Source organism: Simochromis diagramma, unplaced genomic scaffold, assembly GCF_900408965.1.
Source record: "Simochromis diagramma unplaced genomic scaffold, fSimDia1.1 OVJJ01000596.1, whole genome shotgun sequence".
Classification (NCBI taxonomy): domain Eukaryota; kingdom Metazoa; phylum Chordata; class Actinopteri; order Cichliformes; family Cichlidae; genus Simochromis; species Simochromis diagramma.
Window position 1 is genome coordinate 3,183,451 of NW_024387245.1, and position 26,362 is coordinate 3,209,812.

Consider the following 26,362-nt stretch of genomic DNA (forward strand, 5'->3'; position numbering starts at 1 on the left):
AATGCATCTACCCACTTTCATCACCTTGCAAGAATGCATTTCAACCTCAGTTCTGAAATTGGCAGTCTTTCACATCTGCAACACAAGCTGCCCAAGACATGTGACATGCTTGAACGTGGATGAACGTGAAAAGTTGACTCACTGTGATGCTTACTGTTCTCCTCATCCCTGAAACCCATTCTTTTAAAAGGGATATCTTATTACAAAAGGTATAGCCAAAGAGTGCAGTGAAGTTATAGGTGTGACATTATTTGACCTTCCTCAACTGTATGAAGTTAGGACGTTGACGAAGGCACAGTCAATCCTATCTCTGGATAGGATTGAGCTATCCCTGCCCAAGCCCTGCTTGCCCACCAGGGCTATAGCTCAGTAGGTAGAGTGGTGGCCCCATGATCGGAAGGTCAAGGGTTCAATTCCCCTGAACAGCTACCCTGAGGTACCCCTGAGCAAGGTACCATCCCTACCCACTGCTCCCTGGGCACCCAATGGCTGCCCACTGCTTCACTGAGTGAATGGGTTAGATGCAGAGAGGAATTTCCCCATGGGGATCAATAAAGTACACTTACTTTCTTTCTTGTCTAAGTAGCTCAAATTGCTTCCATCTGGCCACAGACACACAGCATGCCAACATGCAGGGCAAACAGACTCAAACTAATTTGTCCCAGCTGCCACTGGTCTTTTAAATAACTCAATATGTTTTTAATGTTGCCATTTTATTCTGTATTTTTAAATGTTGTGTGTCATTGTTATATTTGTTGTTTATTCATAACTGGTTGCTTGATGACTGATTTCTGGTGACTGTACAACAAACTGTAACCCACAAATAAAGATATCCTTAATTTACATCAACTATTCAGATTCAGCAGTGCCCTTTTATCACACATCTGCAAATCAGCACACAGAAAAGACATCAAAAAGTAAAAGACAAGCAAGTCATCTTTTTAAACAAAAAAAAAAAAAAAAAAATGTAGTCAAACAAAGAACCTTTGGTGTCTCACTTTCCTCTTATTTTATTTAGGCAAATCTCCCCTTTTTAATTATTATTCAATTACCATATGGTCTAGTGTGGCTCTTCACACATGTTGTTACTTGCCCACATGTCTAAAAATCTGGACTTCATGTTGTTTGTGCAGGAAGTGATTTTAAAAGGAACAGAGGGTACCAAAAGTTGCCCTAAAAATACTTGTCAGATCATAAAACACACCTCAGTGCACTGGAAGGAAACACAGAGACCCCCTGTCTGAGTACATTTACACAGATACGCCACCAAACAAACTAATGGACCCTTCACTCCAAGTCTCCTCCTACTTTTGCATCGGTAAAGTGCATTTTTCAGAAAAGGCTAAATTAAAATGCACAAGTATACACACACACACACACACACACACACACACACATTGTAGAAGGTGAGGACGCTGGCGAGAGAATGCTGCCACACGAATTCAATGCCACTTGAAGCCATTTCACTTATGCACACACATGCTGTTTGGCCATGCACATCCATGTAAGAAAACAGGTACACACAGATTCACACACAAGTGAAGCCATTTTATGAATCAAACGTTATATTCTATACAGGTGAATGGGAGGAAAAGAGGAGAGGGAACGATTAAAGTGGCAAGATAGCAGGGAATAGTGGGTGAAAGGAAGAATCAGAAACAAAGACTCTTAGCAGGAAATAAGTGAAAGTGGGTAAAGATGAAAAAGGGAGACAAAAACAAAACAAATCAAGGAAGGTAAAAAGGATAAGGACTGATGAAAAAGAATTGATCGTATGAGGCATTTAAGTCCAGAGCAACAAACTACAGCACAGTAGTCTGTCAACAACAAAACCATTATAATTCTCTGTGCTTTTTCTGGACTTTAATAACATTATCTTAGAAACGTGGGAAAACTGATGTACCTAAAAATGCTTTTACTGGCAAAAATATGCACTGTAATTTTGAAGATGCTAAATAATTATTTAATAAACATGAAATAATAAAGCAGGCAAAGCAATAGTGTTGAAATGTACATTATAAAACTTTAATGTTAAAAGAAAGAAAAACATAAATTAATATAATGTAGACTCTAAGGGAGAATTTACTATGGTTCAGTGAACAGTTTTACTTGTGGAAATTTACTTCTGACAATTTACTGCAGAGCAGCTACAGAAGAATGAAAAAGCTAAGTGAAACATAACTTTAGATCTGCAGGTAATTAAAAAGTAGGAGCGGGTGTGTCTGCAAGTCTGTGGTTGCGCCTACTATTCAATATTTTTTAATATGCAGCCAGGTTTACTTAGATAAGTATATTCTGTGTGTGTTCAAACTTAGTCAAAATGACAGTGAAGTCTGGATGAGCCAGGAGAATTTGATTAATTTTCTCCATCTTATACGCGTGCAACTTTTCGAACTAGGACAGACACACATACACATGTACTCCCATACAGAAAGATTTAAAAGAAAGAAAAAAAAAAACAAAGAAAGAAAATTCAGGTTGACACAGAAATATAAACATGTCAGGAGTGACATGTGATATCACGATGTTTCTGTATTTTAATAAGGAAAAATGTTTTATTCAATCAAAACATCACTGACTTTTTGATGTCAGTTTCAAATGATCAAAGTAGATTTTAAAAATGCTTATTTAATTTTAAGCAACTGCTCTTCAGCAATAATACATGCAGGGAAAGTATTGTAAAGAAACAATAATAAGGTGGATCAATAATTAATATAACATCTGGTTGTATTTTCAGTAAAGTTTTCACACCTCTTTTTCTCAGGTAGAAGAAACATTCCCTATAATCCGTGCTTACATACCATTTTCCCATCATTAAGCTTACACCTTTGTTCTCAAGTGCATCCGGTAATGTTTCAGATAAATTATATATTCAGCCTTGATGAATCGAGTGGCACAATTACCTCTAACAGATGCAAGACGTGTATAACCTTTAACAGACTACTGACCGCTGTTCCACTGCCATTCGTATAAAGAGTGGATCCAGCCCAAGGCCACTACAGCATTGCCAGCATACATCACTGCCCACCCACTTGTCACATCTGATGTCTTTACAAGTGTATGTTGTTTTTGCTCTGAAAGATGAATGGCAACACCGTTATAATGTGTAGCCACTCCAAACAATTCTCTAGACAGTTCCCAGAATGTTGCATCTGTTCTTGTGGATGTTGACTTTTCAGCAGGAGAAACATTTAATCCCTCATTCAAGTAAAAGATTAATAGACAGACAACTGAATCAAAAGGCTTAAATAGTGTGACGTGGTTAATTGAAAGCATCTGCAGGGAGATTAAAAATATTAATGAAAATTTCAGATGCCATAAGTAATGAGTAGTAATAAGTAGCAGTAAGTAGTAATACCAAAAGCATTGATTAAACTTGGTAAAAAGGGATTTTTGTCTGACATTTTAATCTGAAAATGATGGTTGAGCCTGCACTCGTTTAACTTGACATGGCAGAAGTTCCGATTCCTTTTCCATCATCAAGGTTGTGTTTACGACTAGTTTCCAGAGAATAGCCAGCTGCAGCCACAGGATGGCAGTACGGGAAACACTATAGGACACAAAACTCACGAATAAGAGGTGAGATTTCTTTCACTTCACTTTGGTTTGTTTTAAGAGACATTTTTAGATTTGATGGGACAAGCATGGTTAGCCTTGCATGCCCAAATGCAACGGCAGTTATATATTCATTTTTAAATAATAACAATCACCATCATCATCAATAATATTTTAATTACTTTTAATGAGTGTAAAGTTCTGTATTATGACAGTTTAATTATGTTCTTAGCATCCACATCTGATATCAAAACTATATTATAATATCAACCCGTGAAAATGTGCTGATTGAAATCCAAGCTGCTGAACTGTGGGTCACAGACAGATATTTTTATGCCAAGAGGTCAAATATGTAGAAAATGTCAAGGAACCAGTAAAATGCATGGAAAACATAGAAGGCGTAGGTTGTAGTCAAGAAACGTAACGACAACTGACATAAATGGTTATTTACACTATAAATTATTCAACTTTCTAAGCTGCCTTTTAATCATGCTGTCCCCTGACGCACATCAAGCTAACACAAACTAAATCATGAAGCATTCATGACTCTAAAGATTATTGACTTCACATATTCAGAGTGACATGAAATGGTTCAGAAGGAAGGAAGATTTGTTGCTTCAAAGCAAGACAGCCACAATTTGAAAAGTAATGAGGCACTGACTCCCCACAAATTTAGGACTGGAAGAAGATAATAACTGAAACAGAAGCATGAGAAAGAAAGAAAATTTAAAAAATAAAGTGGAAAACAGACAAACGAAAGAGGGATATAAAAATAAGGATATACTCAAAGATTAACAAAGGAAGCAAGCTATGCAAACTGAAGACATATTTGGACTTAATAGTCCAATATGTCTTACATTTTTGCAAAGATACTGTCAATATCTGGGTGAGTCACAGTAATTTTCCACAGTGCCTGCTCTCCTCCTCTGGGCAGAGTCTTCATCACTCCTCCCAGGATCACTACTTGAGATTAATCAATGCTGTATTTAAGACCAGCGTTCATAACCAGCCTTTGCCAGATTGTCTGCAAACCTACATTAGTTTGTGGCTTCGTGACTCTCACCTTACTCATAGCTCTTGTACTTACCTCTGCTCTCTTGTGTTCTCAGTGGTTCCTCGGAAACTCATTCATCATTGCAATAACCTCACTCACTTGGATGCTAATCTCCTTTCGCTTCTCTGCAGCCAGTATCTTCTCAGTCTGTTCTCTCCAGTCTCACCTGCCTGCCTCCCTGCCCCCTCTGTCTACAATCTCGGATCATTGCTCCACTGGACTCACCCAGGTCTCTTTTCCACGCTTGTACCTCCTGTATAACTCCACCTGGGAACAAGTAAGGCTGCTTCAGACTACTACTGTGGATCTACCTTGTCATTTCTCCACGCCAGTTCTGACTCAGCTCTTCTTCTGTTTAAGTGCCTTTCCACCACCGGCTCTTGTACCACTGTTCCCCTTGCTGAGCTTCGCCTGTCACAGTTCATGTTCAGTGTTTCACAGCATCATATTCGCCTAGCTTGACATCGTACATTTCATACTCATTTGCTATAGTCTCATTTCTAGCTTTAAGATTTGTAACCCTTGTATTCACCTCGTCACAGTAAAGTACGTAAAAGTAAAGTTCTTGTTCACATCATTCTGAGCCTCCACTTTGACTCTGCTTTTGGGTCCACATCATGTTCTGGCCTTGACAGATACAGTTTAACATTAGAAAGATGCATATAGTCTAATAAGGAACCACATACAATTTAATATGCATTATTTTTCCTCGCTTCAGTAAAAGTAATAACATGTCATGATTGTAGCAGTCTTGAAGGTCTGTGTGTGTTTGGGTGACTCAGAGAATACAAAGCAGTAGCGACTCTGGGCTTGGTCTGTTCTGAAACTGCTATCACAAAATGTGTTTGTGTGATGTTTTAATTCAGTTAATTGTTAATCTGAACATGTTTATTTGCTTCATTGCTACATAGCCTGAAGTAATATACTGCTCTAAATTTGTTTTTTTCCACCAGAGTGCAAAGACTCTGAAAGGTATGACTGCGGCAAAAAGGCTCAGAGACTATGGAGCTGGTAAGATTATACCAGTCCTATTCTCTGAGCACCACCCACTGATAGTGGTGGATATTTCTTTTTTTCTTTTTATTATTATTTATTGTGCTGATGTTCAGCAAATCAGCAGCATTCAGAAGAACAAGGCAAACATTTTGGTGGGAAAGGTTACGAAATGCTTGGCTGCTGAATCAAAATGCCATGGTTGGGTGCGCGAGTACTATTTTTTTGTATTAATATTTGAATTCCTTTTCAGTTTTGTATTCTTTCTGTAGTGGATATTACTTCATGATTATATTCATCTTGAGGTTTTATTAGCTATGTTTGCTACCTTTCACAATCTGGTTTCAGTTGTAGTAACCGATAGTAGATAGTTGCAGTAACCAAACTCTGTGGCTATAATTTCATGTTGTGTTATATTCAGTTACCTATAATTTTTTTAAATATCGGTAGTTTTTTGTGTCTGAAACTAAATATAAGACAGAAGACTGTCTTGTTATCAATTATTACTTTCACTTGTTTCTCGTTACCCAGATGTTTCCACTCCTCTGGTGTGTTTCTGTGTCCTAAAGAGGACAAACATAAAACCTTTTGTTTTTATGCATGAAACTGGCAACACAAAGCAAAGATTAAAAACAGCTCAAAGAGACTTCAGAGCATTTGCCACTGCGATTCTACAGTAGAAACATGAACAGGTATAAATGGAGGCTCCAAGAGTAAAAGCCAGCAGTCTGGCCTGCAGATAATTGAAGAATCTCCGTAATGTAAGAAACAACATTGTGAGTGTCCAGCCACACCTGGGCTGGCAGACTGTAGAGTGGAAAGTAGTGGAACCAAATGCAGATGAACGAAGCATGAAAACTGAACTGGATTATTTTTTAAAAAGGCATGCCTTTTATTGAAGCCGAAAACCAACGTGAAAAAAAAAAAAAAAAAAAAAACGAACGCCTGCGACATGGGAGGTTAGCAGTGGATAGGAAGCAGATAAACCAGCAACAAACAGAGGAAGACACAGGGCTTAAATACAGAGGGATAACAAGGTAATAAGGCACAAGAGGAGAGCACAGTTGCAGTTGGGAGCAATCACAACTAAGAAGACCAGGCGAAGCAAAACTTAACACAGGACATTATCATACTCTCAGTATCTGGACTTTTCTAAATGCATGATTTCAAACAAACTTTGAAATCCCTTCATTACATTTTCTTCTTTTCCATGTTATTCTTAAGATATAAAATTCCATTCCATGTAAACACTGAATACAACTTTCACTCACAGCCTCCAAGGCCAGACTCTCAGCGAGAGGACTGTTTAGAATCATTATTATAGTCTTTTATCCATTATATCAAATTAACTCTAGATAATATTCTGAACAATATCAATATTAAGCAGTTAACCATGATTAACTATCAGCAAAATCACTTGTCAATTATGATTTTGTGTTCAACAAGTACATCATACTTAATACCATTTCTCTTATTCAGAATAGCTCAATACGTGTTTAAAGTAAATCTTTAGCGATTTAGATTTTCACAGACATTGTAAATGCAAGTCAGAGAATGCCCATGAACTTAAAAACCTTCTATTATGACAGCCAGTCATCCGTTTTTAGATGTGTAATGGAGGCAGTAATGTCTAAGGCCAAATGCTGTCCATTTTCAGCTGATAAATATTGTGTGAATAGTGTTGAGTTTGAACGCTCTCATCCGGGACTCCACTAAGACTTTACCTTTCTTCTGTGAAAATACTGGAACCGTTTTTTTATGTTGCTCTATGACACATTACTGCGAAGCTGATGTGTGTGAGGAGACAGATAAGAGTCTTCAATCAAGCGTCTGCTTAAGATTTCTTCCTTTCTGTCTCTATTACATGTTTTTTTTGTCACATTTTATGGGACTAAACACACTCTATATTCAAATACGCATTCTGTCACGTGACTATACATTCCAGATAAGGTACCAGTATGAATCGATGCCTACACTATGAACGCTGTTCTCATGATCATATACCTTGACCAATCAGTGAATCCAAAATTTGCATTTATAGCTGCATAAATACATCCCTGAGTTAAGGTGACACATTTGAAGGCATTCGAGACACATTGCATCATAAGAGTTTAATGTAGATACAGATGGCTGAACCAAGGACCGGAAAACCTAAAAACAGTACCACAGCCAGTGGTATGAAATATTATGTAGGTTAAATCATTTACAATATTTACAGGAAAAGATTATGTTACCAGTAATTATCACTGTCGTTAAAGTCATTCAAATAACAGCTAAGGCCTTTGTATTGGACTTTGCATGTTTTCGATTTACATAGATGAGTTTCTTGTGGGTGCTTCCTCCCACATATCAAGGACATGCATGTTAGGTTAAGATTAATTGGCCCTACTAAGATGAGAGACGTCCAAAAACAAGTATTCTCTTTAACACAAAGAAAGCTCTATAATGACTGTAAAAAAAAAAAAGAAACTAACGTTAGCCTAGTGCAAGTACCTTGTTATAGTTGTGGTAGCTACCTGGGTTATGTGCCACTTCAGTATCTTCGATGTACTATTGCTGTGTGATTTATTACCATTACTGAAAGCTACTCGCCACCAAGCTAACATCTTATGTTAAGATGTCTATTCAGGGAGATTCGGTCTTAACAGGCAATTGGTAGAGAAAAACAAACAAGAATTTGCAGGATGTGATTGCTGCATTCATGTAGTTGTAAAAAAAAAAAATAATAATAATAATAATAATAACACACATGAAAATATATTAAGTAGTCCAAAGTATTCAGAATGTTACTCACATTGAGTAACTTAACAGAATATGTTACAAACTACATTTTGGGCCATGTATTCTGTAATCTGTAGTAGAATACATTTTAAAAGTAACCTTCCCACCACTGCTCATACTCAAAACAGACCAAAACACTGAAACCAGGCATATGCAGTGATCCTTTGTTGACTTTAGCCATTAGATCAACTTTAGAGTACAGATACAGATGAAAGAGAGGGAACTAAAAGTCAAAGAAAAGTTGCAGAACTTTGATGGGAATCACTGTCTGTGTATCCAACAACTGCAGAGGTGCAGATGTATACCTGTGATGTCTGTTGTTTTGACAGCAGACAGATGGGAGACTTCCTGCTAATTGGCCAGATGTGTGTGTAATAACGCATTACATGTTGTTGTGTGCGTGTGTGCTTACTTTCTGCTGGCCCATTTTTTAAATATCAAACAATAGAGACCAACCATAGAGATAGAAAGCACGCCTCAAAGACACATCATACACACACGCACCAAGAACACATGCAGAAATAATCACACCCCCGGCAATAAATTGCATGTACTGTACTCACAGCAGGATACAATCAGGGACATCAGTACACACATAGGCATACATCACAGTAAGAGTTCTTCCCACCATCTCTGCAGTTAGATAAAATGTCAAGCATGTGATTCTCCTCCCCGCAGTATGAGACATATGGCACATTATACTTACAGTTTACAAACAGTAATGAAATTTAAAAAAAAAAAAAAAAAACAGCACCAACAAGCAGCTAATGCTTTCAAACATACTTTACATTTATTTTCAAGTCACGTGAAATTTAATGAAGTCGCAATTATTTAAACTGCATTTTGCTCTATTAAAACTTATCATCTTTGAGATAAACAGGACTGAAATATGCCTTAACACTTCTGACTCACTATCAGCTGAGTCACACTTAGACCCGCTGAGATTATTTTATGCAGTCAATGTGCAGAGAGACTTTATGAAAGACAAATTGAGTGGAATCATTAAAAAAAAAAAAAAAAAAATACCCCGCTGATGGTCATTAATTTGATTCACAATGGTCATCACAGCTCATGATTTAGTCTTTTCTTTGGCCAAAGAGCTGAATGGATTTAAGATTATTTCAGTTTATCTGTCAATACAAAAAAGAAGTCCTGAAATACATATTAAAAATATAACAGAAATATAACAAAATATAACAAAACATCAAAAGTGATGTGACATTTAAATTCAACAAACTCACAAGAAATACAACTGAAAAAAAATTATGCTACTTTGAATACAATTATTTATTATCATGAGGGAACATGCAATATTGCAGCTGCTGTAGAAAATGTCCATTACTATGTGTCAAGTCATGCTAAATCATCCAAGTGAGGAAATCCCAGAAAGTGTATTGTACCAGATTCAGCTTTCTGGTATCAGTTGCTGAATTGCTAACTAACTTAAATCGAGTTTTAAAGGACAGAGTAACAATATTCTATTTTATTTTGTGTCAATAAATCCCAGAAGGAAGGAACATAAGGAAACTGGGAAATCTTTTAGTATTTTAAAAATATATATATCCTTTTGCTGTTAATAGTGTATATTAACAACAGCTGGTGAGAGTCGTTCTTAGCAATTGCAAAAATTCGAGTGTTAATAGCCAACTATGGTTATAACATTTTCAGCATTTGATACATTATGGGACTGAATATGTTTGAGATGTAAGGAGAGAGAGAATACTTTCACTTTGATACATTTTAACTGCTCATTGTTTTTAGATTTAACTGGGCAAGTACTGCTGCCTTTCTTACCTTTAGCTGTAGTGGCACTCTCAGTTGGTACTGGCTTTCTCTGCAGGACAATAAATATTCCTGTCACGTGAGGTGCTGTGGCAGGCAGGATAAGGACCCAAATGCAGGACTCGGAACACAAGAGGGCTAAACTGAGAGAGGCAGCTTTATTGGCTGTGGCAAAATCTCGAACATTACAAATGGGGAAAAAACAATACCTAAAGTGGGAAGCTAGGAACTCAGAATTAAACAACTAGAAAACAATAACATGAGGTGCTCGGAATCACGAGGTGATACAAGGACCACTGCAAAAACACACATGACAACAGAAAACACAGGGATTAAATGTACAAGGGAGTAACGAGGGAATGAGACACAGGAGGAGAGCACTGCTAGGAATAATCTGATATAACGAGACAGGGAGCAAGGAAAACTGAATACACTTAGCACAGGACAAGAAACTATCAAAATCAAACAGGAACCAAGAGACATTCACATAAACATAGACTTGACACTGAGACATATACACTTATTGCATTGAGCTGCAGGTAGAAGGAGTAAAGAAAGATGTATTTTTTTTCCTCTGAAACTTTTCATCATGACAATATACGCCACAAGCAGTACTTTGCCCATCTAAGTCTAATTGCAGAAAAAAGCAGTGGCTGTGCCATGTGTAGTAATCATCACTAAATGACCCTCACAGCGAAGACTACTGTCAAAGGATTTCCAGCTTTTACACTGCCCATTATCTTCTAAGAAAATTGCAAAGTAGTATGCATACTTGAGGAAAAATAAATAAATGTGAAAAATGAAGTAAGGGCTTACGAAGCAGCGTATTAGATACGTCTGCTATAATGACGACACATTACTGTTAGACAATGTTATGTGAAAAATGCATCTGAATATATTTTCTGATGTACAAAGAGAGGCAAAGGCCTAAGGCAAATTAAGCAATGCAGATGTCTCCTGCCTTCACAAGCATCATACAGCAGCTTAAATGGACATTAACTTCCCCATAAGAATATCCAAATGGGCAGACAAGACACCCACAAAGAATATCTGTAGCACTCACTTTGCTGTGAAAACCAGATGAATTTTACTGACTGTTAGGAAGCTCAACTAAAGGGATTATTTTAGGGTAGATATTTGCTGTGCTGTGTAGATGCACTGTAACATGCAGAAAACTGACATGTATTGTACTGACAGTGATGAATAGGACACCACCAAGTCAAGCCCTTTAGGTTGACGAAGTGCGCATGCCAATTTGACACAATTAATATAATATATACATATATATATATAAATTAGTAATATTCACTAATATTCATATCGTTAACACAAATAAATTCTTAATAAATTCTGGTCTTACCCACAGCAAAACAGGACAAAATCTGTTGCCTAAACCGACCACATGTTGTACTCATTCAGTGCATATGGTATATAATGTTTTTCATACTGAAAAAATAATTGCCAGGCAATATGTAGGCAGCAGCTAAATTACAAATGAAAATGTATTGATTTATTATTCCAGGGGAAAGGTTTGCTCTTGTTGAGTTTTACCTTGAACAGTTTTAAAAGACTAGAGTATGATGCTGTCGCAAGGGTGAAGTGAGGATCAAAATGCAGATGCAAGAAAGCAATGAATGACCTGAAAGCAAACTTTTACTGGACAATGTAAACTATTCAAAGAAAGAAAAATCAAACAGGCTGTACAAACAGAAATTCAAACAGTAACATCAAAGTCAGGAGATCCAAGAAAAACAGGGATACACAAACAGGAACACAGTGACCATTAAAACCTCAACATTTGCATTTTCACCGTCTTAGTTTCAAAATACCACTTATGGCACTAGAGTCACAGGTCTGACTATTAAACTGCTCTTAAACAACTTAATCATAAGTCACAGGTCATTGCATGCTTGGTCAAAATCCTCCATTTTGAAATATAGTATGACCAAAATGGACATACGTTTTTATTACCACAAATTAATTAGTATGCAGATCATACTAATCTACCATATTATAACAAAACACCTTGATTATATAGAGTATGGTAGGATATAGTCATGAAAAATCTGAACTGTCTTAAACCCAGATATCAAAAGTGTAAATAAAAGATGAATGAAGGAATGAATAACATATGAATATTTGAATGTTTTAGCCAACATTTACATCTCTGACCTGTAGGGCATGGAAACAACTGATACAGCTGGCCGTGAATTCCAGCAATCACATTTATCTGAGTGGGAGGTGAAATTTCAGTGTTTTAATATGACACTTGTAATCACCTAGAGGCCTCATACATATACAAACACTCACAATCTCAGAGGCACCAACTCAATCCTCAACACTTAAGTGGCCACCCACGGGAGGCTTAAATCACACAACACACACACCTATGAGTCACTGTTTGACCTTGGCAAAAACCGCACTGCTGACAGTGTAAATCTGCTGGTTGCCTGATGGAACACAGATGAGAAGGGAGAACACAAGGCCAGTTACAGCCATTTTCTAAACCAGTTAATCACACCAGAGATTCTCCATATGTCATTAGGTAAATTTATTTACTGATGTTAATCAAATTGATCTTTTTATTCCTTAAGTGGTGTTCAAAAATTAAAACGAACCTTGTGACAACCAAACCCTTTCGCATTTTCTATATTTACACTTGAAAAAAAAACACTAAAATAATCAATAATCAATTAATCTTCTCTAATAAAGAAATAAAAAAGAAATGCAAGTTTATGTTTTAAATAGATTTTATAGACCAGGTGTATGGACCAACCCATTTGTATGTATAAAATGTGTTTCATATGAAATGTTGCCTCCTCTGAACATGACGCAAACAGTCTTTTGCCTGTACAGCACAAGTCTTGTTGAGCAATTGCTTCTGGATGAGCGTAGATGTGCAGTGTTCATTAGTTGTGGCTGCCTCTGATGAAAATGTCAACCCAGCATGTTCCAGACATGTTCAATACTAGACATATTGGGACTAAATGTCTGCCAATGACATGTCTACATATGCTCCTCATCCAGAAAGACCTGCACTACGGTACTTTGGCAAGGTTGAGGCGCACATTCAAGAACAATCAGATCAGAAATTGTGCTCCCATGAACATGCAAGGCTACAGCAAAAGCTTGGACACACATCCAACATCCAGCATGCCAGTATGCCTCAGTCAGCTACAATCAGTCACGGCACTGATGACACTGTTATGCATACACTGGAATTTATGTTGCAGTAATGCAGTAAATCGAACCAATTTTGATGTGTACAGTTGAGTTAGTTTGTAATTGGATAACAAATTACTAATGTGCCATTGACCAAAACCCATTAACTGAAACCGCGAACTACTTATAGAACATCTCTTGATGCATGCTCAATAATCCATGTAAGGAAATCCCAAAAAGTTGATTATGTTTATCTGGATGTGACCTTTTCATTGGGAGAAACGTTTAGTCTCTCATCCAAAATGACGACTTCAATCCCCCCCCCAACTGAGACTAGAGAATCTCTTAGTTTCAAAGCACTTCTGGGGGGCTTTTAATAAGACTAGCCTACACAAATAGATATTGTTAATATCATGTCATTATTAAACCTGATAGATTTTTAATCAATGTGGTATCACCATTTTCCAGACCTCCCAGATCCATGTGGACAAAGACTCTCGGAGCTGTTAAACCTTTCAGCTGGACACCACACTCACACTCTGGGCAATCTAATTGGAATATATATGAAAAACACATTTTCATAACTGGCTTTTGGCCACAGAAAATCACATAAATAAAAGGATTTTAACCAGGGCTGTGGGCATTAGTTACAATGATGCTGCATATCTCTGCTAACGAGTTAACACGGATCACCCTTTGCATGGGGCTGGACGGCGTCAACGCGTTAGCGCGGGTAGCTCGATTAACGCATTAGCGCCGTCCAGCCCCACACACAGAGTGATCCGCGTTAACTCGTTAACGGAGATATGCTGCGTTAAAGCGGTTTTGGCGTTAACATCATTTTAACGCGAACAACGCTGACAGCCCTAATTTTAACACAGTTATATGTGTGCACTGAATTTCTGATCAAATTGACCAAGCCGCATATTCATTTCGACTTTCTGCTAAAAGACTTTCATAGTTTACACAAGTTCTACACAATAAAAATGTCCTTATACCATTTTCCCTTGTCTGCTGACAGTTAGGATTTGCAAGACCAAGTCAAAACAGTAAATCTGATGACGTCTGGCAGTATGAGTGCGAGATCATGACCAGTCATCCTCAGATGATGAGCTTTCTTCCCTTCGTGTATTGGAGCCCTTAATAATCTGGTGACCTTTCTCTGACATTTGCACATATTAGCATTACTCTAAATTGTCTCTGTAGGCATTATATGGAGGGTGATGCATATAGGATGGAAAGAGCTACATGACATGTACATGCACGCAAGTTTTGACACTGAAAAAGAAAAGGCACATGAGTCGTGTCTGTGTCAGAGTTTCATAAATAAAAAGTAGATGAAAAAGATGTTGACTGAATGCACCAGGAAATGACAATCTCTCTTTCTCACACGTTCACACACTTGACCTTGCAAAATTTGCTCTGCACACAACCCCATTATATAGGCTGGTGTAATTAGATAGGTCCATCCTGTGGGACATTTACTCTCTTCCACCCACCCACACACACACACACAGAAACAATATACTGCACACTATGTCATACAGTAGATGCCCGCATTATGGAACACACGACACAGCAGATATCTACAAAGTTAAACTTTAAGCAAACACATGCAGTCATTTGTTTTTACTTTCCTTTATTCTATCTCTATTCATCTATGTGGTAATACAGGCTGAAATGAAGACAGTCCAGTCCTGTCATTAACAATATCACACGCTGCCCAGGGACAGACCACATCACCATATTTTGACAATTCTTTCTTAATTTAAAGAAGAAAAAAAACACACATGCATGATTCAGACATGTTTGTGTGTTAGGCAGACCACCATTCATGCTCACATTCACACCAACAGCCAATTTAGAATCACCAATTACTGTAACGTGCATATTGTTGTTAGTTAGAATACCCAGAGAGAACCCACTCAGGCACAGGAAGGACATGCAAACTCCACACAGAAATACCCCAGGCACTGTTAACAAAAAAAGATTTTACAGTGCAAAAAGTCTGCAGTGTCTAAGCCTTCAGGTAGTTACTAATTCTTTATTGATTTCTCCATCAACAAAGAATTAATAACACTTTATTTCTGCTAATGTGGTGCACTTCTGTAGATAGAATGCTGTTTTCAACATCGATTGCTGATTACCCTTGAGTACTGCCTGAGGGGATCCTTTGTCTCTATACAGAATGTTTCCAAGTCATATAAGGAATGAACTGCAAAAGTTGTTCTCTATGATGTTATGTGCTTTAGAGCTGGATTGTATTTGACACAATTGATGGATAAACCACAAAAAGACACAGAACTGAGGGGAGGTTGGAGGGAAATCCAATTTCGGAGGACACGGGACATTGCTTGTCACTATCCGTCAGCATTTTATACATTTGGCCTCGGAGACAGCAGCAGTAGGAATACTCGTCCTCTAAGGCTGCGCCAGTGAAGCTTGTATTTCAACTTCATAATGTCCTGATGGCAAGAGAGCGACATAGACAAGAAAGAGTAGAGATAGGGCACCAGTTATAAAGTGGCTGGGTCTGGGCCATCTATCTGTCTGCATGTCTTTTTATCTAGCAACTCTATTCTGTCTGATTGACTTGATTTAAGGCTATATTTAAGGGCTAAGACAAAAGCCTTATTTGAATTTAACTCTAACAAGCAAAGTTGAAAAGTAAATGGCCAGAACGAGTTTTAATAAGGGGCCATTAGCTATAATTAAATGTTGGTTTGCACTGTTGGCTTCATTAGAGCACCACAAGCTTATGTAATGGTTATGATGTTGCATTAATGCAAGAATAAATGATGAGTGGCTACTAAGCACAGCATCAAATTGAGTCCACAAAGGTGAAAGGAAACTGTAGCAAACACTGAAGGCTTATTAAGGTGATAATGCACAGCCACATTTAGAAATCTATTCTTACAAGCACATTGCACTAGTACGGATGTAACTACTGTATGCAGGCCCAGCTAGGAGAGAGTCTGGAACTACCTATGATCCTGAAGTGGATAATTGGTTAAGTATAAGATAACTGGTTAAGCATCTAACAATCTCTGTGCTTCTTTGTTTTGTTTGTTTGTTGGATTTGAGGGGTGGTTGCATGACCTGAAGCTCTCAAGCAACCTTGTCTGTATCTGTTATCACAGCAGCTGTATTACAGAGTTATCTCTTCATCATCCTTTTTGGATGATATTGCACTCAAAAACCATGAACCCGTTTCAACTTGTTCATCAACCAGCACTGTAGTGTTTATCATCTGAACTGACGTCTCTACTGGAATAAAGAGGTGAGCTGTTTTTTAATGCAATTCTAGTGTGTCTAAGTGGTGCATTATATATTTGAAAATATACATTATTTGCCACTTTAAATCAAACAGCCATGATTGTCCTGGAACATGGAACTTACACCTGAGCTGCTGAATTGCCAAGAGACCAGGCAAAGGTATATTTTGGCAATTTACTGTGTGCACATGTTTGCCAAAGCTGGGCTATTTTTCCAAGGTAGAATTTATTGGATACAGCTGAATAAACACAGCTTTTTAAATCATATTATTAATTCACTTTAAATCATATTATTAATGCTTCAGTGCAACAATGTGTGGACTCCTTTTATGGTGTTTTTGTTTTACTCACTATCACTACACTTCCTGTATTCCACTCCTGCTTGTAAAGTGAAGGTTTTCAGTGCAAAATTTAATCAAAGTACATGTCGTTTTTTCTCTAAATTGTAATTTCTCAAAGGTAACAGATAGGTGTCGCATTGGGGTAATATGCAATGCTAAAATTCAAGGAAGTGAGGCTGTAATGTAAAGCCCCCGCATGGCTTTGCTATAGCGAAGTATTGAGTAATGCAGGCTGGAGACCAATGCGGCCATGACAAATTGAGGCTGCTTTTGAATTCCTTAAACCATCAGCATCTCTGAATCAGGGGAAATAGGCCTGTCAGACTTGTGTGATAGATTAAAGCAGTCTATATATATATACAGTATATGTATTTACTGAGATACACTTGGCTTCCATTTTATAGCTGTCAGGCAGTGGGTGTATATTAACATGATAATTTGCTTCAACACAGGTTTATGCTCATTTATGTGTGGGTCCACATGTGTAAATATATATGCACTCTGCAGCTGTTAACGTGTGGATGTGCATGCATGTAAGTCTGTGTGTGTGAGAGAGGGAGCATGCTTGACATGCATGAGGAGAACACTGGCACAACACCTTTAGTTACTGCTATCTTACACATGCACTCAGACCAGGCAAGCTGCTCATGCATTTATAGATGAAAGTAAGGTTTGAGGCTGGCTGAAGACAACATTGTAGATGGAACAGATGTGTTATGAAGACATGGTGTATAAAGCAGAACAGTAGATATTGAAAAAATTAATGAAAAAGAGAAAAAATGTAGCGATCAAGTCGTTCAGAGGAGGGGAGAAAGAAATCAGATTAAAGAGGAAAAAAGATCATGTGAAAAATATAGATTTAGAAAGTTTCTAATGACAGGACAAGAGAATAAACAACATTTTGGACTGCATGAAAGACTTAATGTATGCAGGTTTATCTCTTAACAGACACATGATTTTCCATTACATTACCGTACATGTTCATAATGGTTGATTTCAAAGCTTTACACACGATATACTTCAAAGATGTATTAATGCAAAGCCCCTGAAAGGATAAAAGGATGCAGGATTTCCACCAAGCAGCGTCAATTTGTCGACTATCAACTAGCAACTACAACAAGGACAAACTGCTCAGTGAAATTATTTATCTCCTGGATGCTGATTTTTTGACAGACTCAAAACCCTCAGGAATGTCAAGCAGTCATAATAGGAGTGGTGGGGTTGCCCGTTTATATAGTGTCCTAAAATCAGGGCAACATGCCTAAAAAAATGATATAAACTGAACTCATGGTGGCCATGAGATGTAAGCAAATTATATAATGCAACATTGAAATGTAGGGAAACAGGGAAACGTAGCACAGAAATGACCTTTTTTTCCCATGATTACTAGATATTAGTAAAGATACATTTACAAATAAATAAATAATAAGAAGAAAAGACAGGTGGAAAGAGAGCAAGGGAGAGAGTTGCTAAGGAAAGACAATAAATGACAGAGAAAACACAAGAGATAAAGAGCAAGAGAGAAAATCAATATCTAATTCTGCAGGCAAATATCCTCACAAACAGAGCTGAACCTTGAGAGGTGATCCGGTTCATTGCTTCAGCCGGTATTTGATGTTAAGTGTGAATATTCTACACTGTGCTCTCTAATTGTTCCAGAGATGAACATTGCATGATGGATTAATTTTTACTCACCTTCCCGCATCTCTGACCATTTTCCTTTGGCCTTCGCGGATTAAAATCTGTTGGTGATAAGTGGCAATCAGAGAAATCAGATGAAAGGACTAATGAAATTAAACATTGCTTCAGACTATATCCAATGACCACATATATTATAGCGGCTAATTTTGAAAAGCTGTACAAGTAATTCTTTTCATTGGAAGAAATATCAAAATTATGGTATTAGCCTGACATTGTGCTTTGATTGGAACAGTAGTATCCCGGTTCACTGGCAGTTCTGATGGCCAATCTCCTTGTTGAATGAACTTGTGCTCCATCAGGAATATAAAGGTATTTAAACCCATAATAAAAAGTGGTATGATCTCTTGTTCTCAAAACAGGTAACATTACACAGACTTTGGATATGTTGAATTGATTTCTTTTAATATAAATATCAAAGAGAAAAAAGAATGAGGAGTTTACTATTTGTTGCATCATCCCTATGTTGCACCAAAATCATTTTGCTGGGTGGAAGAATGAACAAATAAAGCATCATAAATAAGTATAAAGTGTAGAACTTTAAATAAACAGAAACAAAACAGAAAACAGAAACAAATATAGTAGCATCATTTCAGCATATTACAAATATATCTAGTATCCTTATGAGTTTTTATGACAAAAACTTATTATCAATATCAACTATATACATCAACAATGAAAGGAACACTTGACATTTAACTCTTAGTATACCCACAATAGGCATGTTAACAAACTAGGTCACCATAACTAATGCACACACACTCCCTTGCTTGCTTTGGAATTCATACATAAAATACTCAGTACATGTATTTATATTGCATTGTCACATAATCCCAGCTGCTACTACCCTGTTACTCCAAAATATTAAAATTCCATTTTATTCAGCTATCTTGTTTGATCATTATTGAATCTATCTAGAATATTCAACAAGTCCATCTCGGTTATAACTTGACGTGGAGAGATGGTGACTGAGCCATGTAGCATGGCAACAGGAATTTCAAAAGACTCAGTGCTGGGATTATTTTTCCTCCCTCTGTAAAGAGACAAGGTCAGATATTGTCACATTTTTCAATTCTTATTCAACTGCTACCACCTCTGCCTATAATTTCCCCACATCATTATAGTTTACCATTGACAGCAGTAGCATTGGTAGGTAAGGTGTGACTGAAAACACCTTTACATCCAATGGGATCAATCCGTTCTTCCATTCTGACTACTCTGCTTCTTTTCCACTGGTTCTCCATCCTGTTCACAGTGGAGAGATAAACTGGCCAGCTAAGTCAGCAAAGCAGGGCTCTCTTAACTTTCCTATTAGCATGAGAGCAAACCTTTTCATACTGCTTATACATTTAACTGATGAATCACACTATTCTAAATACTGCCTTTTGGGGGGTCTAATCCAATTCAACAGACTGTGGGTACATTCTGTTTTTACTTTCATTCCATTCATTATTCTTCCCTGTACCTAAAAATAACACAGGACATGAAAGCACATCATTTTTATGATACGAAGAAAATCTAAACAGTCATGTTACATTGCTGTACATGATTTTAGTTGTGTGTTTGTCAAATTAAGGCAGCACGGTGGCACGGTGGATAGCACTGTTGCCGCACAGCAAGAAGGTCCTGAGTTCAATTCCAACACCAGGCCGGGGTCTTTCTGTGTGGAGTTTGCATGTTCTCCCCGTGTTTGCGTGGGTTCCCTCCGGGTACTCCGGCTTCCTCCCACCGTCCAAAGACATGCAGCTTGTGGGGATAGGTTAATTGGAAAATCCAAATTGTCACTAGGTGTGAATGTGAGTGCGAATGGTTGTCTGTCCCTGTGTGTTGGCCCTGCAACAGACTGGCGACCTGTCCAGGGTGTACCCTGCCTCTCGCCCTATGACAGCTGGGATAGGCTCCAGCGCCCCCCGCGACCCTGAAAAGGATAAGCGGAAGCGAATGGATGGTTTGTCAAATTACACGTAGCTTTTGTGTCTAGTTATGTTGAATGACAAAGTAGCTCTGGACAAAAAGATCATATACTATCCATTACTAAAGTTCTTCTGAAGATTTGGCTAAGTTATTTGGGAAAAGTAAAACGTTACTAGTACTTACAGCTTTCAGCCTCAAATATTATCAAATAACTATCAGAAAAAATAGCAGTAAGAATTTCAAAATGTCAGTGAACATGTTAGAATCATTTATTGAGATTCTGATGGCACAGAGGAGGTGATCCTGCACACCTCACCTAATACACATGCACTCAGTCAGAGATGCTGACTGTGAAATGAGTTGAATCCACTGTGACTGAAGCAAGCAGCTGCAGCAGAGACCATCAGGCTTTGGAAGGTTGACTCTCTTTCATTTTTTTCTGCTGAAAGTCACATGGTAAACCGAATCTCTGCCACTCCAGCTACCTGCTTGCGTGTATATACTGAACTGTGTAGACTCACCAATTCTTTGTGTCTGAACAAAAAAGACAGTGAGTGAGATGTGTGTGGGTGGGGGTCAGAACTGCAGTGGGATTGTACTTTTGTATACTGCAGATGCGTGTGCGTGTCCTGTGTGGGCTTTGCACAGCTTCCTTCTGCCCTCTACTGATTGCAGCGCACTTCCCCAGTCTTATCAAAGAGTGAGATGACTGACAGTGGTGGCTCCACAAAAACAGTAGAAGTATATACATAAATGAAAATGTGTGAAAGCAGGCGGAACCTCTGATCTGAGCCAAAGGGACAGTGAGAAGGGAAAGATCATTAACAAACAGTGCATCTGCTTTTTGGTGATTGATGATTAATTAGACTTTTCATTTAGGATCTTTTCACACCTGTGCAGTTTAGTCTGTTTAAATTGAACTTTGATGTGGGGTTTTTGTTGTTGTTTTTTTGTTTTGGCTTGTTTCTGTAAATGTAATTGCATCCGGATGCAGATCAAAAAAGCCACAATGTGACCCTTTGGATAAATGGCCCAGCTCCAAATGAACTCAGAGTGGTTAATTTATGATAAGAACATGATAAGGACTTGATCCAACTCAACTACCAAGTGACTAATGGCGCAAGTTTAAGTATATGCCTTCACGTAGCCGAGCATTATTTGCATTCTACTATGCAGCAAAGCACCGTAGATGTATAGAGTACAAAAACTATAGCGCCTACTGTGTCCTAACAAATGTAAGGAGTAAATTCTTCATGATATTCACTACCCCAGAGCACAGCACCTTCTTCCTATATTTACTCTAGCTCCTCCTGTTGCAGATACATCTGAGCAATAAAATAAGGAGAGATCATTAGAAAGAATACAGAATTCAATTAAGCTATTTGGCGATTAGACTGTGATGGCACATCGCAGCAGAACCGAATCCCAGTGGGGATAGGAAATGGGGCAATTCACTGACCCTTCAGAGTCTAGATACTGGTGGTGGAGACGAAGAGGCTTGGATGGAGCTCGAGTAACATAGAAGAGGCTGAGATCAGCAGGAGGTGGGTTTAAAGGGAGAATGACAGATGAGATTACGCTAAGTGGAGGTTGATTGCCCTGAAGAAGGCAGACAGAAAGATGATTGGACTAGTCCAGTGATGTCGCAATCAGCTTGAAAGCGTGAGAAAGTGGATGTGCCGTCCCCGAGTCCAGTCTGGAATGATTACAATAGAATAAAATAACTAATAAAGATCAAATAAACTATGACAATCAAGTGGGCCAGTATAGCAAAAGGCCCACTTGGGAAAGTAAATCTGTTGGGGATTTTTCTTGGCCTTCAGACAATAATTCTGATTGCTACAGTGCCAGACAGGACACAAAAAAAAAAAAAAAAAAAAAAAAGAGAAAGTGGATGTGATGTAAAGCTTAAATTAGCCACCAAAAACCCGGGAAGAAGACAGATGTGTTACCACAGATCTTCGTTACTGAACTTATGCACAAGCTTCATTAAGCAGACTGATGATCTAGAGACACATTTTGGTTGGCTTAGAGTTTTGCTTGTGTGAAAAGAAACCAAACCATATGAAAAAGCAACAAATTTTGATCAACTGCTATTTGTTAATGGACCAAACCATTAACAAATAGCCTTACCCTCACATTTTTGCCTTTCTGATTAAACATTCACACAGCTTCCTGAGTTAAAACTTAGCAGATGACTCCCCATCATGCCTTGATAATACTCATGATACCAAGTGTGTATGTGATGTACAGTTACAGGAAGTTGCACATTCTTCTGACCCATCTTCCAAAGTTTAGAAAATAATCATCTAAGGTGTCACGGACAAAATAGTATGAGCTGGATCAGTCATTAACGACCACAAACCACAGAGAAGCTTCACAAAGCTCAACAAGAAACAGGAACCTTATTTTGAACAGTGACAGAACAAAGTACACCTGAGCAGAGTTGTTTAGCAAAAGCAGGGTTTTTATTTCTCTACATGTGCATCACGTTGCAAGACAAGAACACAGGCGGTTATATTAAAGGGTCAATGGGTGCACCCAAAGCTATAGTTGTACCCAAGTAAAAATGGCTATTGCTGCAATACGGTTTCAAATTTTATTTACAAAAAGAAAAAATTCTCACTCACAACTCAGAAAGTTGAGCGACTTAAAAATGTGCAACCTGTTAAACCCTAGATGAGCTACAGAGCTACTACATCACAGGTCCACATTAGCTCTTGACAGACAAAAAGAGACTTACAGGTTCTGTTCAGAAAACTCAAATTTAAACTTTTAAAGCAGCAGCCTCACAGTATATTTCATTTCTGCTTTTTTTTTTACCAAATGTGCTGCTACAATAGTGAAGACAAGGCAAGTGAAGGCAGATATCTTTCTTATAATTAACAAACAAAAGTCCCTCATTAGAGGTATGTTGTGATCACATTACAGGACAGCGTGTGACAGGGAATGACAACACACATAATATTAATTAAATCACAGCAAGGAAAAAAGGAACTTGATTGGAGGTGGAGAGGAGTTGCAAATCAACCCCCAGAGGTAGCAGCAACTGTAGACAAGCAAAAGCAATTTAAAATGCATGGCCACCAGAGTAATTACTTGAGCTTCCATTCAGATCAACTGTTATCAGGATTGCAGGCTAAGCTTGACTTTGTAACTGGTTTTGGTGATGAGATGCGAAAGTTAAGGTCACCCTCATTAAACTCATGAACGAGCCTGCATTGCATTGCTATTGGCAATGGACATAAGTTGTGGAAAGCATAACTGTCCAATGCGCTTGTAAATCTGTAAATAATAAAGCACTGGATTAACACCATGAACATTTGTTTTCAAACCATCTGTCACAGTTTCTGTGCCAGTTCTTTTTATTTTTTGCCAGTCTGCCCTGGTCTCCTGCCACTCTCCAGCCTTCCGAGTCCAGATCATTGCATCATTAACACTCTGCATTTTGTTTTGTTCTTCCTCCCTGGTACAGATGTCTGTCCAACTGTAAGCTTTCACAAATTCTTTAAAAAGTCAGTTAAACAAATTCTGCTGGTCTCCAACCTTAATTATCCCAAACAACAGTTTGTACTTAAATACACATTACCCATTAGGGCACCCCAGCTGTCAACCTTTCGACAAGATAGTGACAGGGGAACCAAATTTTTTCAGTGGATGTGTTTTTAACACCAATCCTGCAATCATTAGTATGCCATACTTGAAGTAACACCATGTCTTGGGAAGGTCTTCCATCAAAACATATAAACATGATACATGAAAACTCATGGGTGTTTCATCAAATTTTAAAATGTATTCAACCCTCTGGAAGATTGGAAGCCATTAGTGAAATAACATTTTCTGGGGATAAAACACTTTTTATTACTGTCAGTCAGTAATGCAAAACTGGTATTTCTTATTCCTATTGTTGCACATCTGATTCCTGCTACATTCATTATCTTGGTCCGTTTTATTGTATTCATTTTGGTGTCCAAACTGTCAGATCTGCACAAACACAACAAACCGGCATATAAAGCCATCGCTTGGCACATACTGTAGATTATACATATTATAGTTGATGTCATCAGGGAAACAGCAGGTCTGTTTTCCATTTGTCTGTCAGAGCTATGTGGCTGAGCTGCCATCTTTTTAGACAAATGACTCCAAAAATGCTGAGGAAAAAAGAAAAACATAAAATGCAGATCCCTTCATCCATATGCAACCAGGTAGATGATAGATGGGTCTGTTTACACCCTTGGAGAGAAGGATGGAGGGAGATGAGGATGGATGTAGTGAAAAAGCAACAGACAGGAAAGCAGGGGCAGAGATAATGAGACAGAAGAAGGAGGATGAAGAGGTGAAAAATCAAAGAAGGACAGAAAGATGAAGCAGAATCTTCACAGAGAGATGGAACAAAGGGGAAGCCAAAAGAAGAAAAAAGTGAATGAAGAAGTGATGGAGCATAATAATTGAGCAAAAATGTTAAAGAAACAAGTGAAGTCACAAGTTGGAGTGAAGATAGGATCGAGATAAAAATGGTTCTGCCAGCAGGGTGCTATGCTTCGTGAGCACAATGACATAAAGAGGAAGACAAGGACAAAAAATGAAGACTGAAGAGACTAAGTTCTCAACATTGTGGCAGTTGCATTCACTTATCCAGGAAATAAACACTTATTTCAGTCAGAAATTAAAGATAAAGATGCATTCGCTATGCATGCGCTAAATCAACACGCAGGATGCTTCAGTAAAAGTGTCACTCTGTATATGTTTTTGTTGCAACTTTTAGACATGCCTTACTTCAATGTGTTGATATTTTCACATTTGACTGTGCCATGTTTTAAGTGTACAATACATACGTATTCACATGTTATTACACTAAAGAAGATTATTTGTTGTTTGTTTGCTTCTTGTTCTAGCTTCTGTTGTGCAAAGGTAGAGACCTTGACACTATCCATAAATGCTTGTGTAGAAATCACACATAAAGTCCTACAAAGGACCTTAACATGATTGTGATTCTGTCACATGAAAAAACAGTTAATATTGAAAGCACTTTGACTAACAATGGCTTGGAAATGCTAAAATAGGAATAGGGCCACTATTGTTGGAGCATATAGCCCCAAAAATATGATGACTTGTTAAAGAAGATATTGGAGTTTCTGCCTGTTGATTGATTTATTGGCCAAATAATATGACTCAAGCTTAGGCACAATGCCACAAATCACAGAATATAATAGTAATAAACTTTGGTTAGATCCACTGTTGAGTTAATTTAGAGGGGCACTAGCCTCCAGACAGTACCTTTGCATCATTCAGTTTAAAAAAAAACTTGTAATCTCCTTTAGTCAAAATCAAATTTAAGTGCTTTCTTCAGGCCAGACGTGTTCTTCTAGATTGTTAGCTGCCTCAGTGGCTGTCAAGTAAATCTGGCTTGTTCAGATTAAATATTAAATAGCAACCCAGTTTTTAAGTTGTCACATTTCTCAGCAAAATATAGATAACGACACTGCATGAAAAGTAGCCAAAATCTGCAGGTTTTTTTGTTTTTAAGAGGTGATCTTATTGTATGTAGGCATGTTAGAACAATTCAAACTGGTTGAAAGAGTGACGCTATCGATCATGACATGACATGATGGCAAAAACTGCACCACAAAGGTTAGAGATCCAGTCAGACCACAAGCAAGGAATATTAATGAGTTTATTGCAATGAAGAAACTGAATGTAGGCATTTTTGTTTTTCTAAAATATGACGTTTAATTGAGAAATAATTTAGTTAATAAATCATAGTAATTTATCAAATAAACAAATAGTCACCTTCCTTTCCACATAGA

The 26,362-nt window shown here is 37.8% G+C and overlaps 1 long non-coding RNA gene across 1 annotated transcript; it reads right to left on the reverse strand.

The window, feature by feature from the left end:
- Positions 1–8,082: 8,082 nt before the first annotated feature.
- On the reverse strand, positions 8,083–14,973 carry LOC120714569. The gene is made up of 3 exons (XR_005691431.1): positions 14,961–14,973; positions 8,858–8,859; positions 8,083–8,495 (listed from the first exon to the last, which is right to left on the reverse strand). It is a non-coding gene; the product is annotated as an uncharacterized LOC120714569 (long non-coding RNA).
- Positions 14,974–26,362: the final 11,389 nt, after the last annotated feature.